The following is a 19,919-nucleotide window of genomic DNA, read 5'->3' on the forward strand; positions in this document are numbered from 1 at the left end:
AAGGGAAAGGAAGGAAGGAAGGAAGGAAGGAAGGAAGGAAGGAAGGAAGGAAGGAAGGAAGGAAGGAAGGAAGGAAGGAAGGAAAAGAAATTTGAGGATGTTAAGCCAGATGCCAATGGCTCACGCCTATAATCCTAGCTACTCAGGAAGCTGAGATCTGAAGGCTTCAGTTCAAAGCCCACCCAGGTAGAAAAGCCTATAAGACTCTTATCTCCAATTAACTACCAAAAATTAACTACCAGACTGGAGATATAGATCAAATGGTAGATAATCACCAGAAATGAGTAAAAAAACAAACAAAAACAAACACAAAACAAGCAAGCCCTGAATACAAGCCCCAGTACTAGAAAAAAATGAGAATTTTTGATCTATAAAAATTTAATTATATACATATCGTTACATATAATATGATCTATAATATCTAAGACATAAGTATCTACTTGGATGTTTATGCATTTTTAAAGCCAATAAGCTACATTCAGGGTACAATGCTAATTCAAACATACTGTACATCTATTGATTAATTTGTGGACTTCATTTGCCGTACCCACTTACCGTGAAGCTAGAATTAGTCACAGAATATAATATCAAAGCCAGTATGTCTTCCTCACACCTGCAGGAAGTCTGCTCACAGCGTCTGTGCCAAGATCAAACCCCTTGGCACTGTCTCAGTTCCATGTGCCACTCTCGCTCTGTAGGCGGAACGTTTTGCTGACTTTCTAGAGACCCAAACGCGGAATTCTGTTTCTAAGATAATATTCTGTTCCTTCACTCCTGTTACTTTAGCTGCAAAGCTGGAACACTCACTAAGTCCCTCATTTTTAAGTGAAAGGCTTTTCAGTTCTGCATGTATGAGTTTCTTATTTTTTAAGTGTACAGACCTAGCCAACACCACAACCTGAAATCTTTTTTGCAAGTACAAGTAGCATCCACAGCAGACACGTTCTTCACAGAGCAAAACTTGGCTTCTCTATACTTCGGTCTAGCCAAAAAAGACATCCCTCCAGGCTTACAATAGAAGATCAGTTTTCTGACAACACCATGAAGAATATTTCCTACCCAAGGATGAGTGGCTTTTGACAGGAGCTTGCAGGTTTGGCAAGACATCATAAGGATCAGGCCAAACCAAACAGGCGGTGGAAAACTTCACTCAAACAGTGTGATGAGGCCCAGACCGCCTCTGGTTGGCACACATGCGCAACTGTCTTTGGCTAGTAGTGAAACTAGCAGCCAGAGATCAGCACATACTGTACAGAGGATGTAGCTCGGCCAGGTGAAGGATGGCGGGACCACTGGGATGCCATTCCAAGCCTCATCAGAGAAGTACACTGAGACTTTTCCAAGGTCTTGTAATGCTGGAATATTTTCATCATGGCTGGGAGGAAATACTTTGAGTATAAGTGGCTCCTGTGACCCAGATGTCTAAATATTTTCCTTTTCAGGCGAGGATAAAAAGAAACCTTGTATTCACTGCTATACGAAGTGAAAAAGAGGAAAAACTTTTCTCAACCCTCTTCACACCAACTACTTTCAAACTTTCTGTTCCTTCATTGGGAATTCAGTAAGTAGGGACTAGATAGATATCTATCAATAGATAGATAGATGGATGGATGGTTAGTGGATGGATGGATGGATAGATAGATAGATAAATGCTCTGCATGCTGACAAATACACTATTCATAAACAAGTGTTCAATGTTTGTTCACCTGATCTTTCAATAAAATGTTGTTCTTTATTTTAAATGGTTTAAAAATTGTCATCTAGGTATGGCTAGATGTGTCAAATCACTTATTCACAGTATATTAGATTAGATTTCACATCTTCACAATTGAAGATGTCAGAAGGCCTTAGATATGAAAAGATTAACTTTTAGAGCCATGGGTGGTGGCACACTTTAGTAATCCCAACTATACAAGAGCAGAGATTGGGAAAATTGCTCTTTGAGGCCCATCTCAGGAAAAAAAATTCTATTTAAAAAAATTGTTGTAAGTGGACCAGTATACTTTTTTCAAATATGCTTTTTGCTAATAATCTCTGAGTGACATTGCAAAATAAAAGAGTCTGTGGTTCAAACACTACACTATCAAGCATTGCTGCAGCACATTTAACTTAAAGCTGCTTGTCACTGGTAACTGATAGTTCTATTATAGTCCATGTTTTAAAATAATAGAATTTAAATGTAATGGTTAAAGTACTGAAAGACATGACAATTTGGAAGAACCTTGTGAGGAAAATTGCCATGTTAATAAACCAGTGAAGAGACTCATGGTCTAGAAGTTGATTGCAACTGAAAAGAAAATCATAATCACTTTATACGATTACCTCCTGTTACTATGCCAATGCAGTCAGCTGAAGTCTGATCGAGTTCCCTGTCATCCTTGAGACTCAAGCCTCCATTCCCACAGCTATGGGAGTATAGATCCTTCTCCAAATGATTCCCTTCCACTTTCCTCTTTTATTTCCATGTGTGCTGTTTCTGTATGCCAAACTAAAATAATATTTTTTACCAGATAACAAAATATTTATTTTTAGAAAAAAGTCTTACTCACTCTGATCATTACAAACAATGAAGACCTATTTTACTAAAAATTTCAGGAAAGCCAGGTACCAGTGGCTCATGACTATACACCTAGTTACACTGGTGACTGGGATAGGAGGATTGCAGTCCAAAGTCAGCCTGGGCAGGAAAGTTCATGAGATTGTCATCTCCAACTAACCACCAGAAAGCTGAAAGGAGAGCTGTAGCTCAAGTGGTAGAGCACTAGCCTTGAGCAAAAAGCTCGGGACAGGCCCTGAGTTCAAGCCCCAGGACTGGCACACACACCCCCAAATTTTTTTCAGGAAAAAGATGTCCAGTGCACCTCAAGTTTTATAATCCATCTTTTACATGCCTTTTTAAAATTTTTCAGCTGAAAGCATAGGATTTATGACTTTTTCCTTTAGTTGTCCTACATCTACCCACTCGCCAAATCTCACATCTACTTGACTTGCTTGCTTTTTTATTGTTTTTGGTAGTTGGTATACAGAGGGGTCACAGTTATATGAATCAAGTACAATCAGCACAATTATTTTAGAACCATTTTTCCCCTTGTGTCACTCTCTCCCAATGTTTCATCCCATCCCTACCCATAAGATATCCAGTTCATTTTCTACAGTGTCTGGTGAGTATCACTGTTGTATTTGTTCATCCTTGTTTCACCTTTTATGCGTATTCTTATTTTTTCTTCCCCTTCTACCCCAAAAGAAAATAAATGTTTCTTTATTATCCATGACTTAACAACTTAGTAATTATTTTTGTTATTAAAATGTTCCTAAGATTTCTCGATTCAACCCATAAACTTACCCCAGCATTTTTCCCCATCCCAGTACTTCTCAATCACATTAAAGCAGGAAAGAATTGAGACATAGTTACAAATGACTAAATGATCTGTTTGGCTGTTGGTTTCACAAGAAATGTATCTTTAAATTAATGAGAGAACATAAACTAAAGCAATTCGTGGTCATTGAGCCTTCATGGCCAAAGATATGTTAAGGAATAATGCACAGAAAAGAGAAAGAAAGACACAAAAGCATGAAAACTCAATGAAGAATAAGTCTTACTAGAATAATAGACAAATGAGAGGTAGGAAAGAATCAAATATTACTGACTCAATAAGTTAGAAAATTTTGAACATGAAGTAAGGAGAAATTAGTATACACCTCTTAAAAAATCACTTTAAAGTGGAACTGTGGCTCAAAGTAGTAAATCACTAGCCTTAAGCAAAAAAAAAAAAACCCCTCAGAGACAACACCCAGACCCTAAGTTCAAGCCTCACAACCAAAAATAAATAAATAAACAAACAAACAAACAAATAAATAAATGTAAAGAAAAAAACCACCTTAAATATAGTCTCAGTTTTCCAACTAAAAGTTGCAGACTGGTTGAATACATTTGAAATAAAACAACCAACTTGTTATTGTTTACAAGAAGCCCATCCCACCAGCAAAGAAACATGGAGATTGGAAGTGAGAAGATGGAAAAGAATATTTCACAAACATGAGAGCTAAAAGAAAGCAGAAGTCCCTATACTATAGCTGATAAAGCAGACTTCATACCAAAAAGGGCCAGAAAGGTTACAGAACACTATGTACCCATAAAGGAAACAGTCCATCAAACACATGCGCACCTAACATTAGTGCACCAAATTTTATTTAAGAGAAAGAAAAATACTACTGGATATAAAGGGATAGCTAGATCCAAATACAATTATATTTGGTTACTTTAATACCTGTTTTCATTAATACAGCATTCAGACAAAAAGAAGATATGTACTAAGAAACTTCAAAGTTAAAATTCACCATAGATCAAATGGACTTAACAGACACCTATAGAGCATTCCAACCTACAGATCTGAAATTCACATTCTTTTCACTGGCGTGTGGTACTTTATTCAAAATAAATCACATTTCAGGTCACATAACAAGCTTCAATAAATAATTTGTTGCATATTATCAAGAAAATGAGATAAAACTAGAAGTCAAATGATTTTTAGGGGAACCTAGATAAACACATAGATATTATGGTGTGCATAATTTTTTTAAATTATCTTTAAGTAGTTGTACAAAGGAGTTATTGTGACAATATGCATTTGAATAATGAAGAAATTAAAATTTTCTAGAATTAAATGAAAATGCAAATACAACTTTTCAAAACTTTGGGGGTTATAACAAAAGCAGTTCTAGTAGAGAAGTTTGAAGCTATTAGTACATACATATAAAACTTCAAATAAATAATAACCTAATATTGCTCTTAGACAAACCAAAACAAGACAAAATCTGAATATCTTTGACAAAATGCAACACAAGCCATAAAACAGAGTAAGTTGTCAAATTATCCCTATTTGCAGATGATATGATCCTATACTTAAAATTCCCTAAAGATGCCACCAGAAAACAGAGCTAATAAACACATTCAGCAAATCAACAGGTTATAAAGTCAATATATAAAAAAGTAGCAAAGTCCTCTTTTACAACTAAAACATGCCAATAAAATTGTGAAACAAATAATAGCTTTTCTCTATATCAACTATAAACCCAACTACACTTGTCTCAAAAAATATTCCTAGGAATAAATCTGAGTAAAGATGTGAAAGAACTCCACAATAAAGCTATGGAAATCTGAAGAAAGAAACTGAAGAAGGCACTGAAAGATGAAAAGACTTCCTACATTTACAGACTGGCAGAATTAATATGGTGAAAATGGCCAAATTCCTAAAAGCCACTGCAGAGTCAGTGAAACCCTCTTCAACATTCTAAGGATGTTCTTCACATCCAGAGAAAAAAATATTTAAATTCATAAGGAAGCATGAAAAAAACCTAAGTAGCAAAAGCAATGATAAGTACAAAGAGCTGTGTTGGAAATGCAAATACAACTTACCACAACTTTTGGGGTTATAACAAAAGCATTTCTAGTAGGGAAGTTTGAAGCTATGAATACATGTATATAAAACTTCAAAATAAATAACCTTAATACTTAATCATAATACTTAATTTCAAATTATACTACAGAATTTTAGTACTAAAAATAGCATGGTAATGACTTAAAAAAAACAGACACAAAGCCAATGGAATATATAGTAGAAGACCCAGAAATAATCATGTGTTTTTCTAAAAATATGTTCAAAACATAAATTTTGGAAGAGACAAGCTCCTCAATGAATGATACTGGAAAAACTAGATATCTCCATGACAAGACTGAAAGAAAATCCTTATTTCTTTGACTCAAAATTGTCCATAGACCTTAATGGAAGGCGTGAAACTTTGGAACTACTAAGGAAAATACTTCAACTACAGGTAGAGCAATGACTTTTTGAATAGGACTTCAATAACACAGTACAGAGTAGCAAGAACTGACAAATGAGATTGCAGTAATTCAAAAGCTTCTGTATAACAAAGGAAGCAATGACCAGGGTGAAAAAGACAGCCTACAAGATCAGAGAAAATGCTTGCTTGCTATTCATATGAGAGGGAATTAATATCCAGAATATATAACTCAAAAATTTCAAATACAAAAGAACCAGTAATTTAGTCAATAACTGAGAAATAGACAGTTCTCAAAGGAAGAAGCAGAAAATGACCAATATACACATGAAAAACACTTAACTATCCATAAGGAGAAAATCCACATTACATTACATCTCACCCCAGGCAAAATTTCAATCATAAAGGCAACAAAAATGCTGGTAAGGATGAAAGAAGGAATCCTTCTATACTGTTTGTAAGGAAGCAAATGAATACAGTCACTATGCAAATTAAAAATAAAACCATCACATTATTTTGGCACATACTAGAGGAATATAAGCATACAATAGAGATATCTGTAGAATCAGACAGGTGCCCATTAACTGATGAATCAATAAATAAATGTGGTCTCTTGAATCCTGAATCCCAGTACTATCCCCCATAACAGAGATATGGTAGTAAAAATATTGTGAATTAATGCAGGTTATTTATTTTCCCTATGCATTTTGTAAAAAAAAAAAAAAAGGTAATTTTCTTAGCCAGGTACTGGTGGCTCATGTCTGTGATCCTAGCTACTTGGGAGGCTGAGATCTAAGGATCGCAGTTCAAAGCTAGCAGGCAAGTCATCAAGACTCATAACTCCAATTAACCACCAGAAAATGGGAAGTGGAGCTGTGGCTCAAAGTGGTAGAGCACTACCCTTGAGCAAAAAAAGCCTAGGCCCAGGCCCCAAGTTCAAGCTCGATGATCGAATAAATAAATAAATATGAAAGATCAACAACCAAAGCTTTTCCTGCAAAGACCCGTGCAGCAATTATGAACATATCATCTCAAACCAGACAGCTATGTTTTAAATTCTAGCTCTACCATTACTTTAGGCAAACTATTCAGCATCACTGTTTTGTCTCCTCATATGCAAAGTAAAATAGTATCAAGTACTTCCATCTCATAAGATTGTCATATAGATAAGAGAATTAATGCATGTGAAATCCTGCGAGCCACTACCTGCCAACAGTAAATACTGGCTGTGACTAGAATTATCCCAACTCCCAATTATCCCATCTTCCCTAAACACTTAGAAGTTTTCACTGTTTTGTCAATGATGAATGAATCAGCACTGGGCTGATTTTATAGTTATCTCCACTGTAGTTTGAAATAATTCTTTTTTTCCCATAATAGCCAAAAGTCACATATCTTTATTTCGTGCTGTTCTGTATCTTTATTCTGTGCTTTATTCCATCTTTATTCCGGGTGACTCTTTGTCCTACTTTAGCATATTCCTACACATTCTCACTCTGAACATCTCTGTATTGGCCACAGGGTAAGTTCAACCTAATACTTTGTCCACAAAGGAGCCTGCTTGTTTACTTGCTGTTGTTGTGTCATTTTGCTTAAGTTTTAGCAAAAATTTATTTCAGTTTAACAGGGTTAAAGTAGGGAGAAATTGAAAAGAGAGAGAAGCATTTCCTGTTCCCCACCTTGGTGGAGTTCAAGATTCCTAAAAGAGCCTACTGAATATTTATTAGTTTATAAATACTATAAAAATCAATTGTGTGTTCATATATTATTAGCTCAGGTTATATATACCCTGCTCTGAGAGTCACCTTAAATATGATTTACAAATTAATAGTTGCCTTTTCTTCCCTCTACATTTCTTCTCTGACGTCTATTTCTATGGGGTCTTCACTGTCCTGCTGAAATTCCACTTACCTTCTGAGAAAAAAGGCAAGGCTTGTGGGGAAAACATGCTAAGTAAATCTTAGACAGATAGGGCTGCATTTCTATTCAATGATAAGTGGAATTCTGCATTTCTCCAGCTACTATAGCTATCAATATATTTCCAATGTAAAATATGATGACATCTCTGGGGAAAAAATAGAGAGAGCTGCCATTTTCAAATCTCTTGGAAAATGTGCATAATATATTAGGATGAGATTTTCCTTTATTGTTTTTCATTTTGCTAGAAAATTATTTTATTTGTATGTCACCAAGGTTTGAGGTAGGTTTGATTTATGATTGCCTTTTTAGTTATCTTTCATGAAAAAAGCATGAGAAATTACTCTTTTTTAAAAATTGTTATTGTAAAGATGATGTATCCAAGGGTTACAGTTATTCAAGTCAGATATTAAGTACATTTCTTTTTTTCTTTTTATTTCCTTTTTTGTTGTCGGTTATGGGGTTTAAACTCTGGATCTGAGTGCTGTCTCTGAGCTCTTCAGCTCAAAGCAAGTTTTCTACCACTTGAGCCACAGCAACACTTGAGGTTTTCTGGTGATTAATTGGAGGTAAGATTCTCAAAGACTTTCCTACCCAGGCTGGCTTTGAACTGTGATCCACGGATCTCATCCTCCTGAGTAGGATTACAAGCATGAACCACTGGTACCTGGCTTGAGTACATTTCTTTTTGAACAGTATTACCTCTTCTTTCATTTTCTTCTAGTTTTTTCCCTCCCAACTCCCCTTCCTCCCAAGTTGTATAGTTCATTTTTAGAACTGTGTCTAGTGAGTATCATTACTGACTTAGTTCACCATTTGTCTCACCACTTCCATGCTTCCCCTTCCTCTCTCCAAATCAGATAAACTTGTATATAAGACAAAAGACACAGAACTCAAAAACAGCAATAAAGGGGGGAAAACAAAAAAAACACAAAAAGTAAAATAAAAACCCTCTAGTATCCATTTCTCAGAGTTCATTTCAATCAGCATATTTTATATGATCATATGCACATAGAAATTACTTTCTAGACATTCAGGTGATGCCATCATTTCATGGTTCTTCTCCCATCTCTTATTCTTACTGCTGTGTATGTTCATACACTCCATCTTCAAACAAGCTCTCAGACTCACTGGAGACCAATTTCATGAATTGAAGGAAGTCAGCCAAAGGGGAAAGGAAGAGGTTACGCCAAACACCCACACACACCTAGGAGAGCAAGAATGTTTTTGGTAGCCAACTGCTTCAATGCAACAAATACTATCATTTCCACGAGATAATCTTCATGGCTAGTTCCTATTTCTTGGCTAAGCAATGGTAAATGTCAAAAGTGGAAATACAGACATACACATTCTGAGTTCTATAGTACTAGCAAACACACAAGAATATTTAGAAGAGCACTGAAAACAAGTAACAGAAGAGACACCAACCATGTTCTAAAGTTAACTGAGATTCATGTGTTAAATCACTAGTTTAGCATCCCACCTCCTTCGCTCTGACACCCAGATGTTTAATGGGGGGCTGCTAAATCACAAAGGAGCTTCTGTATTGTAAATAGAAAAGGATTTGGAGTCCGTACTATTAGAAGAGAAGGATGGTAGGGATGTTTAAATGTTTATTCCCAATAGAATTCTTGTTTTAGATTTAGGACCCTGTAATTGATATATCCAAAAATGGGTTAGATGCTTTTATATGAAAGGTTCTGAAAATTGAACTCAAAGAGGTTTTCTAGGATTTGAATTTTTTTTGGGGGGGGGCTGGTCGTGGGGCCTGAACTCTGGGCCTGGGTGCTGTCCCTCAGCTCTTCAGCTCAAGGCTAGCGCTCTACCACTTGAGCCACAGCGCCACTTCCGACTTTTTTCTTTTTGCTTATGTGATGCTGAGGAATCCAACCCAGGGCCTCGAGCATGCAAGGAAAGTGCTCTACCACTGAGCCACCTTCCCAGCCCAGATTTGAATTTTTTTAATCATAGAATTAAACAAGAAACTATTCTACTACTTTGGTAACTCTGGCACTGTGGTTTAAGGAGATAATCATGACATTGAATTATAGTAGCAACTTCTCTCTATTACTTTGACAGCTCTGGGGCTATAGCTTAAGGAGGAAAATGTTTCTGAGAAATATATTTTCTTGGAGTAAACTAGTCTGGCATCAATAATGAGACTTCTCAAATAACAACTCTGCCGATTTGGGACTAATCTTCTGAAGTATAAGAGGACTGTGTTCCAAATGACAACTCTATCTACAGTGTAGACATTTTGAGGCACTAATCTGAAAACACATAAAAATAACTGAGGCTGCACTAAGGATGAGATTCTGTTATTACTCAGGTACAGGCTACCAAGTCAGCAGAACTGTGAGTTCAATGTGTTTCATGGTTTTTAAAATAAGTGAAATCACCTTTTCTCTTTGCCATGCAGAAATTCTTGAGAAATGGAGGCAGGGTTTAGGTAGAGGAGAGCAAAATAATTTTAATCACAAGTGGATTCCAGAATGTAGCTTACATGGTTAGTCATAACATGTTAATAATCCAGTCTTACATTAAATCTATTTAATGAGTTAGATCACACAGTCCTGAAGCCAAAGATCTCCCAAAAAGAGGAGAAGAGACTGGAGAGAACAGTCAGGAAGTCCCTTCTGCAGGAAGATCCAGAGAGGAAAGGATTAAGCTACCCAAGTAAAACTCAGTACAAATTTGCTCTCTACAAATACCAAGTATTTTACTGTAGTGAAGTTCCCACAAGAAAAGATTAAAGCCTGGGGAAGATTCCCTTCTGCCATCATTGTGCAAAAACCCAAGCAGTAAGCTCATCATTGGAACAATCCACTATGCCTAAGATGAGTTAGATATCACTAAATTGTAATGCAAGTTAGATACCACTAAGTATTTACCTTCTTATCTCCAAAAATGTAGTGTATGCTGAATAGATGCTCTTTTCTACTCTATTTTATTTTTGAAAGGGCTAGAGGAAGATGTATGCTTCCTATAGGTAACAATGAACTTATGTAATAACTCAATGAACTCATTTAATAACTATAATAACCAAGGTGATTTTGAAAAAGAAATTCAACCTGTGATTTAGAGGACCTATAAAAGCAAGACAGGAGAATTAGTAGAGATTAGACTTACATTCAAAATGACTCTTAACAAGTTCAAGCATTGAGTTAATATTTTCATAAATAAATTTAATTAATGTAATTAAATCTTTAAAACAATTCATCACACTGACCACAAACATGGTCTGATTGTCTGATGGTAAAGCATTTATCCAGCATGTTTCAAGTTCTGGGTTCATTCCCCAACACACACACACACACACACACACACACACACACACACACACATTGATTAACCAAACACAAAAATTATAGTTATCTCTGATATACTAATTTTATTTCTTTTTTATAATTTTTATTGTGAAAATACTGTACAGAGGGGTTACAGTTACATGAGCAAGGTAATGAGTAAATTTCTTTTTTTTTTATTGTGAGAATACCATACAGAGGAGTTACAGTTACATGGGCAAAATAACAAGTACATTTCTTATCAAGCATTGTTGCCTCCTCTTTGTTTGCCCTTCCCATCCCTTCCCATACTCCCCCCTCCCCCACCCTATCCTTCCTCCTCCCGCCCCCCACAAAAGTTGTAAAGTTCGTTTTTCAACATAAGGACAAATCATTTAACTAGGGATACAGGTGGACCCATTGCAACAATGAGATGTACAAGTCCTTAAGAGTACATTTCTTATCAAGCACTGTTGCCTCCTCCTTTGTTTTTCCCCTACCATCCCTTCCCTCCCACCTCCACTCCATGAGAAAAATAATGGATATTCAGAAGGTTAAGAAGCTTGTTCAAGACTCAGAGGTATAATATTTTTGTTTACAATATAGTATTCATTTGTATTTTTACTATCAAGATTATAACAAATTTAATTAAATTTTTATGTGAAGAAGCTATGAGATTTAATAATATTTTAATTACAAATAATGTAGCCATACATTTAAAAATTAGTTATGAACAAAACTTTTTATAGTGTGCTCTTGGTATGATAACTGTTCTAAAATGAATTTTTGAAGGAATTTTTTTGAATCAACAGGACATTTTCAAGGAACATGTTAAAAAAAAAACTAACATAGATGAGCTATACGACCAAATACCAGTAAGTGGTCATTATTTCCTTTCAAGTCATTGTGTACACATCCTTTATTAAACCCAAATCTTAAAAATACACCAAAAATTCAAGAAAAATGTCACTGACACTGTCCAGATTGAGGATAACCCAATGGTAATCACTCCCTTGCAGGTCTTTCACATGAGATGTTTTAAACCTAGTACACATAAGTCTATGGATCCTAAGGAGTATCTGAAGTGGAAGAAAGCAGGTCCCTCTTCCATGACATAATGGCTCAGAGAAGCAGTACAGAGTGTCCTGAAGATAGATCAGGAACCATTCAGTGAAGTCTGCTGTGATTGTTCCCAGAAGCTCCTTTGGCTGTTCTGACACATTTGCTCTCAGATTTATTTTCCACCGCACCACTTCCCAGAGTGATTAGAAATAAATTCCAGTGCCAAGCAAGTCCAAGTGTGCCTGAGCTTTTCTCAAAAAGTTTGGCAGCTCCTCCTGCTTTCATTGGCAATTGTGAGACGTGGCTTGCTAGGAAAACTTTAATTTGAATTCAGTTAATGCAATAATTTACATTTTTTGATTGGCTGACTTTCTAAAGTATTTCTGCTTCCTGTTTGGAAATAGCAAGTTGTTCTGTAAGTTAAGAAAGAGACCTTTTTATATAGTCCTAAACATAAATGGAACCAGCAATGGTCTGAAGAGTACTAGTTGAAAGACATCATGGAAATTTAAACTCTATCAATTGTCTTGGTTCTTCCCCATTCTTAATCCCCTTTGCCTAATATGTTCATGGCTAGAGTCTCTCATTTGAGTTAGAAATACAAAGCAGTGATCTCTGGAAGCTGTTAAAACGCATGCTATCTACAGAGAGATAAAATGGGAAAGACAGGCATCCAAGGAGATCTTATCTTGCATGGAGAAACCAAGAATTCCATTAGAAGGCCCAGAATTTTTCTTCTGTAGCAGCAAAGATGGGGGATGAGGGCAGGAATGCATGGCAAACTGAAGTAGAAAAAGATATCTGGTGTCTGAGTTCACTGACAATCAGTGTCCCCAAGTGGGTCAGCATGCATGCCCTGATTCCTGTTTCTAATGCCTGTGAGTTCAATACGTTTTGCTTTTTATATTTCCCATCTGCCCCATCTTGGAGATACACATGACTGACTATTATATAAAATAATATGCAACAGACATGTAAGCATGTCCAGGAAAGAACTGAGGTCCTGCATTTGAGTCTCTAACTAAGCAAAATAAAGGCTAAAGCAGAATTGTAATGTATCAGAAAACTGAATGTGTACCTCAATTTGCAGAGACCCTCAAAAGAGCCCAAGAGGCATACTGGTGTAAGTATATATCTAGCCAATCACCAGCTGACCTAATTCAATTAAACAGAGATATCAGCAGCCCAACCTCATTTGAAAAAGAACAGAAACTTCAGTTCAGGAAAGTCTTAAATAAAATCAGCAGCAACAACCCAAGAAACAATCATGAAAGATAAACTCTTGTTTTAAATGTTCCATTTTCAAGATAGGGAAGTCCAACTTATACAAAGGGGAGAAGAAAGTCAGTAGAAACCATGCCCTAGGAAGTCCTACAGTTTAGACTACTAGATAAAGACTTTATAGCAACTATTGTAGCCATAGTAATCAAAACAGCTTGGTACTGGCACAAGAACAGACCCCAGGACCAATGGAATAGAATTGAAAACCCAGAAATGAACCCACAGACTTATAGCCACCCAATCTTCAATAAGGGAGCTAAAAAATAGAATGGAAGAAAGACAGCCTCTTCAGTAAATGGTGCTGGAAAAATTGGTTAACTACTTGTAGAAAACTAAAGCTAGATCCTTATATATCACCCTGAACCAGAATCAACTCCAAATGGATCAAAGACCTCAGAGTCAAGCAGACACCCTGAAAACATTACAGGATGGAATAGGAGAAACCCTAGGTCTCCTTGGCACAGGTGGAAATTTTCTTAATACAGATCCAGAAACACAACAAATCAAAGAAAGGTTGGACAAATGGGATTGCAGAGCTTCTGCATGGCAAAGGACATACTTAGAAAGCCCACTTATTGGGAGAAGATTTTCACTAGCCATACAATGGACAAGGGTCTCAACTATTGTAGTTTATGAGGAAACAACATATAAGTAACTATATGAAAATGATACTTCACTCAATAGAAGTACCACTTATAAATGGTAGCACTACAAATCAATATAAATGCAAAACACAGAAGTCATGTTTTAAGTAAATCAAACAGGAGTCTGGAGTTGAAAAATACAATAGTTGAATTGGTAAGTATACTAGAGAGGCTCAACAGTAGGTTTGAGTTGGCTGAAGAATCAACTCAAAGATGGACTAATTGAGATTATTCAGTATAGAAAGCAGAAAAAGAAGGAAGTCCCCAACAGTACTGAAAAACATCACATTTATATATTTATACACTTATATATTTATATAAATATGCATATAATGGGATGTCCAAAAGGAAATAGAGGAAGTGGACAGAAAGAATATTTGGAGGAATAATGACAAAAATAATCCCAAATCTGAACTTCTAAACAGCTCAATTAACAAAAAGTAGAATAGACTTGAAGAGATCTACCCCTAGACACAACAAAATCAAACTGTCAAAAGACAAAGAGAAACCTCTCAAAGCAAAATAAAATTAAATAAATAAATGGTGAGTCATCATATATACAAGCAATCACCAGGGGGATTTACAGCTGACTGTATATCAGAAACAAGGTCAGATGACCGTGTGGCAACAATTCAAATACTGAAAGTAATCATTCCATAACTAAGAATACTATTGTATCCTTAATCATCTTAATAATCTTCTGAAACATTAAGCAAATAAATTAATAATAAGCAAATAAAATTGAAATAATAATCAAAATAATCTTTAGAAACAGGGACAAGCCAGACACCAATGGCTTACACCTATAATCATAACTTCTCAGGAGGTGAGATCTAGAGATCACAGCTTGAAACCAGCCTAGGCAATGAAGTACTTGAGGCTCCAATTAACCATCTCCAATTAACCGTCAAAAAGCCAGACTAGAGGCATGGCTTCAATGGTAGCACCAGTATAGCAAACACAAAGCCCTGAGTTCAAAACCAGGTACCAGAAAAAGAGAAAAAAAAGTGAAGTAAACAATCCCTAAGAAACAATAAAGGAAATCCTACAAACTAAAAGGAAATGACCCAGGAAATACACAAAGATGTTCACACAAAGAAGCAAAATACATCATACATCAGTAAAGTTACCAATATAAGTAAATACAGCATAGGTTTTTTTTCTCTTATTTATTATGAAGGTGATGAAAGCTAATAGATTTTTTTTGACCAGACCCAGAGATTCTGTGTGTGTGTGTATATATGCACACACACGCCAGTGCTGGGCCTTGAACTCAGGACTTGAGTGCTGTTCCTGACCTTTTGTGCACAAGGCTAGCACTCAACCACTTGAGCCACAACTCCACTTCTTCAGCTGATTAACAAGGTTGTTGTTGAATGGATGCCATTGATCTGATACAACACAATTGCTAGCTCCATATGCTTCCAGGCTTTCCATTACTTGCCCACATAGCTTCATCATGAAAGGAGTTGAGGCTATGTGTATTCCTTATAACAAGAACAGGAAACCACAAATACTTATTATTTCACTACAGACTTGGGGACAACATGTGGCGATGTCAGCCAGTCCCAGCAGCTTTTTACTCAAAGCTGACAAACTAGAACTTGACTCTGGAAGTGACAGGAAGTCACTGAAAAGGCTCCAGGCTGAGGATGACATTAGTCAGATCAACTTTTTAAAAGAACGTTTCATAAACTGTAGAGATTGAGTTGGAGGGGCTAAAAGTAAGTAGGAAGAAAGAATACATAATAATTTTAATCCTTGATTTTTTTGTCTTATCCAGTTTGTATTCTATGAAAAATTGACTGGATACCAACAGCTACAGTACAAATGCAAGCAGCCGTGACCAGCTTGATAAATCTAAATAAGGAATTTGTTCTATTCTCCACCTCAGGACTTTGGCTATCACTTATTTATTTCACTTGACCTAAATAGAAACAGACAGGTTAGGTGTGAATAAAATTTTAAAGATAAAAAGCAGTTAAATGAGGCCAAAGCAGTAAAGCAATTAGTACTGCCTGGGAAAATTCCAGAAACCATGTCCCTTATGATACAGTAATAATTGTTATTAATTTTCTTTACTCTTGCAGTGGAAAAAAGTACAGGGCTATATCATCAGAACCAGCAAGATCTGATCCAAAGACTTAGAAGATTCCCAGTTATGTGTATGTTTTGCCTTTTATCTCCACTATCATTTCTATTTTATAAGTTCATTCCCTGTGGATTTCAAATATCTGGTAGAAATCTTGAGAAAGACATTTAAATGCTCAATCTAAACAATCACACCCTTAAAAAGCAGCCAAGTGAAATAAACTAGCAAGTGTTCTGATTAAAAACACTTCAAAGAAATTGCAGACAGCTGTTCTCCTTTAACCATTGATTTATTTCCTCTGAAATGTGAATGAGAGGAAACAGATTGTGGCAAGATGATCACTTTAGACATAGCTCACAACTCACTGAGGATGCAGCTTTATGAGACAGGCAATTGGACGGGAAGGAGAAGAACAAGAGAGAGCAAGAGAGAACATAGAATTTGGAAAGCACCATGAAAACTCATCGTTATACATATATTGATTCAGAATTTCAGAAAGTCAATAAAGAATTCTATTTTCCTAACCAAAGGTCAAAATTAATTCTAAAAACAAAACACAGTAAGCGATAGGTCAGCTTTACTACCTATGACAACTGTGTAAGGGATCGTGGCTGGGGCTGAGCTCTGGAATTAGTTAGATTTGCACATCATCAGTCATGCACGCAGCCAAAGCACCACACAGTCCAGGCCTCCTTATCTAGAAATGTTCATAGCATAGCATAAAGGTATGAGGTGGGGACAGGCAAGCAGTGGGGAGGTGATTCCTAAAGAAAGGAAAGAGGAGGTTGGAGTCAACCATGCCCAGTTCCTTTTCCTAACCCCCTCCCCCACCAATCAGCTACAAGGTCCTTCCCTGGAGAGATGCTGGAAGCAGTGAGGTCATGCGATAATAAAACTAAGCCCATGATTCTGAATATAAATCACTTGTAGAAAAGTTGCCTAGCATGTGTGAGAAGGCCTGGGTTCCATTCCCAGAACTCCCCTGTCGCTGACCTCTCACATAGGGGTCGGGGGACGGTGCAAAGGGGGGAATAGGAAAGAGAGAAAGAGAAAGAGACAGAGAGAGAGAAAGACAGAGAGAGAGAGAAAAAGAGAGAGAGAGAGAGATCTCCATTTACCAAAGGAATAAATATTTTTCCCAGTCCCAACAAAACTCACCGCCACTTCCTCATAATCAGTCTTAGCCAACGCTCAGTACAGTTCACTTATACAATGTACATTAATCCCACATGACTCCAAACCCCCCTGGATTGTCCCATCTTTTTCTTCAATTTATTGTAAAACAGAAACTATCTGAACCTCTCTAATTACTAAGGGGTTAGGAGATTTTACAGTTCCTTCTAGTTTTCAGTCAAACCAGTAGAAGACATAAATATTTAACCTTATTATAATATGGAACCTCAGTCTTATGCCATAACTTCATTATTTTCACTGAGAATATCAGCTTCCCTACAATGGAGCTTGAAGAGTTGCTCTCAGATCCAAGAAGTGGATCCCAAGAAGTGGGAATCAAATATTGTGTTTTTAAAGAAATAATTCTGACTACCTAAAAGAGGAGGTAGCTTGGTTTTCCATTTTTGTACAGTTGATTTTGGAAAGAATTTTAAATGGGAGATCACAGGTCTTCCAGATCAGATATCCAAGAAGAAAAAAGAATAGATTTTGTTTCTATCATGAAATTTAAACCAGGGAAAAGAAAAAAAAATGGAACCATTTTGGAAGGACTGGAAAGAAAGCAGATGGAGGAGGAAAACTAATTAAGAAGGGTTCTTAAGCTAAGAGAGTTCCACGAATAGGGCGTTGTTTTGGGAGAATCTGTTCTGTGACTAAGACAAAAACTTGGGCCATGGCCTCTTTCAAAAGTCTGGAGGCCTTGTGGGTTAGCAGACCTATCATCTAGCAATGCTGTGCACATGAGGATAAGCCCTTCCCCCTACCTTCACAAAGCACCTTACATAGTTATCATGGAAGTGAAAGTCCCTACAGTTTGCTTAGGGATTCATGTGTTAAAGACTTTTCCCCAGAAGGGTGACACTGAAAAATCTTGGGGCCCTTCAAGTAATGGGAATTACCAACAGGTCATTAAGCTATTGAGGGTACACCCTGGGAGGTAATTGTCTCTTTGACTCCTTATTTGTGTCGTAAGTGCTACATTCTCTCATACTTCTGCTGTAAGGTGGTGCCTTCACTAGAGGTCCAAACCCTAGAACCACCTATCCTGGGGCTGGAAATGTGAAAAGTATCCGTCAAAATAAACCTTTTCTCCTTGTAAGTTAACTGGCCCGTGTATTTCACGATAGAAATGTGAAATGTCTGACATAATTCCATGCACTGGCAGGGCTTCAGTAACCCATTGTGGATATACTTAAAACCCAAATTGGTTGCTAGGGAGACCATCTCTCCCATCAATTTGAAAGCTAAAATGAGCATAACCACCCTGTGAGATGGAGTGGAACACCTGATGGAGTAAGATAGCATAGATATGAAGACACTGCACTTAAGGGAGCAATAAAGCTAAGATTTAGGGGCCAGGCTCTCAAGAAAGACTCGCCTGAATAGTCGCCCCATTCATCTTTGTACTTGCTAGCCGAATGACTATGAGCACGTTGCAAATTTCAGTGTTCAAACCTATACAAGTAGGGGAAACAACCCATACTTCACAGACTCTGCATCAGGATTAAATGAGTTAGTGCATGTGAGGAATGAGGTATCCATGCCCTCACCCAAAAAGCATCCAGAACATGATAATGGTGCCATCTGGTGTCTAGATTAAAGTGGAGATGTCACCAATGTTTCAGAATGGTCAGCCATGACCTGCCAGGTATACTCATATTTATAAGAAACAAAAAATCTTACTTCACCTATTAAGAGTCCTGTTGTCTGGCACCCATTATCACAATTATTTTTTTCTGAAATGCTTCTCCACAGTGTAGTTAAAAAAAAACACAATGCAAGGCTTTGTAGGCAGGTAAACACCTCAGAACATCCAAAGATTTGTCTATCACCACAGGGAGAACCCTGAACTCTCTGCCTGGGAGCCAACAGACACTTATTGGCCAAGCCAGTCTCCACCCACCTATTTCAGGAAGAATTCCTACAGAGGTGATCCTGTGGGCTAAGAAGTTTCATGATCTGCTGGGGATATGAGGAGAACCAATAGTATACTAAATTCTAATCCTAAAGGCCTGAGAAGTCAGTGGATGAATGGTATAAGTCTATATCCAAAGGTCCAAGAATAGGAGAGGGTATGGAGACAGGAATGATGCTGTAATCCAAAGACATTAAGAACCAGAAGCATTGATATTCATTACTGGGTCATTCAATTCAAATGCTAATCTCAAACATCTTCACAGACATACCCAGAAATAATGTTCTATCAAATAGTTAACTATTCTTTAGGTCATTTGATTGATACATAAAAATAACTATTACACCAATTCATCTTACTTTTTTGAAGGGATAGGTCACTGCCTTCTCAAACTCTGAATGCTCTTTTTAAATTTTTACATTTTTAAATGTTTAAAACATCTTTGGTCTTTGCCTGATATGTACAAGACTCTTAGCACCTTCTTCTTTGATTTGTCACATCTAAAAATGTCTTTAGGGCCTGGTGCCAGTGGCTCACACCTGTAATCCTAACTACTTAGGAGGCTGAAATCTGAGGCTCATAGTTCAGAGCCAGCCCTGACAGGAAAATCCATAAGATGCTTTCCTCCAATTAACCACTCAAATGCCAGAAGTAGGCTCAAGTGGTAGAACACACGCCTTGAGCAAATAAGTTCAGGGACAGAGCCTAGACACGAATGAGTCCAAGGCACTGAATAGCACACGTGCACGCGC

This window comes from Dipodomys ordii, unplaced genomic scaffold (assembly GCF_000151885.1).
Source record: "Dipodomys ordii isolate 6190 unplaced genomic scaffold, Dord_2.0 Scaffold140, whole genome shotgun sequence".
Lineage (NCBI taxonomy): Eukaryota > Metazoa > Chordata > Mammalia > Rodentia > Heteromyidae > Dipodomys > Dipodomys ordii.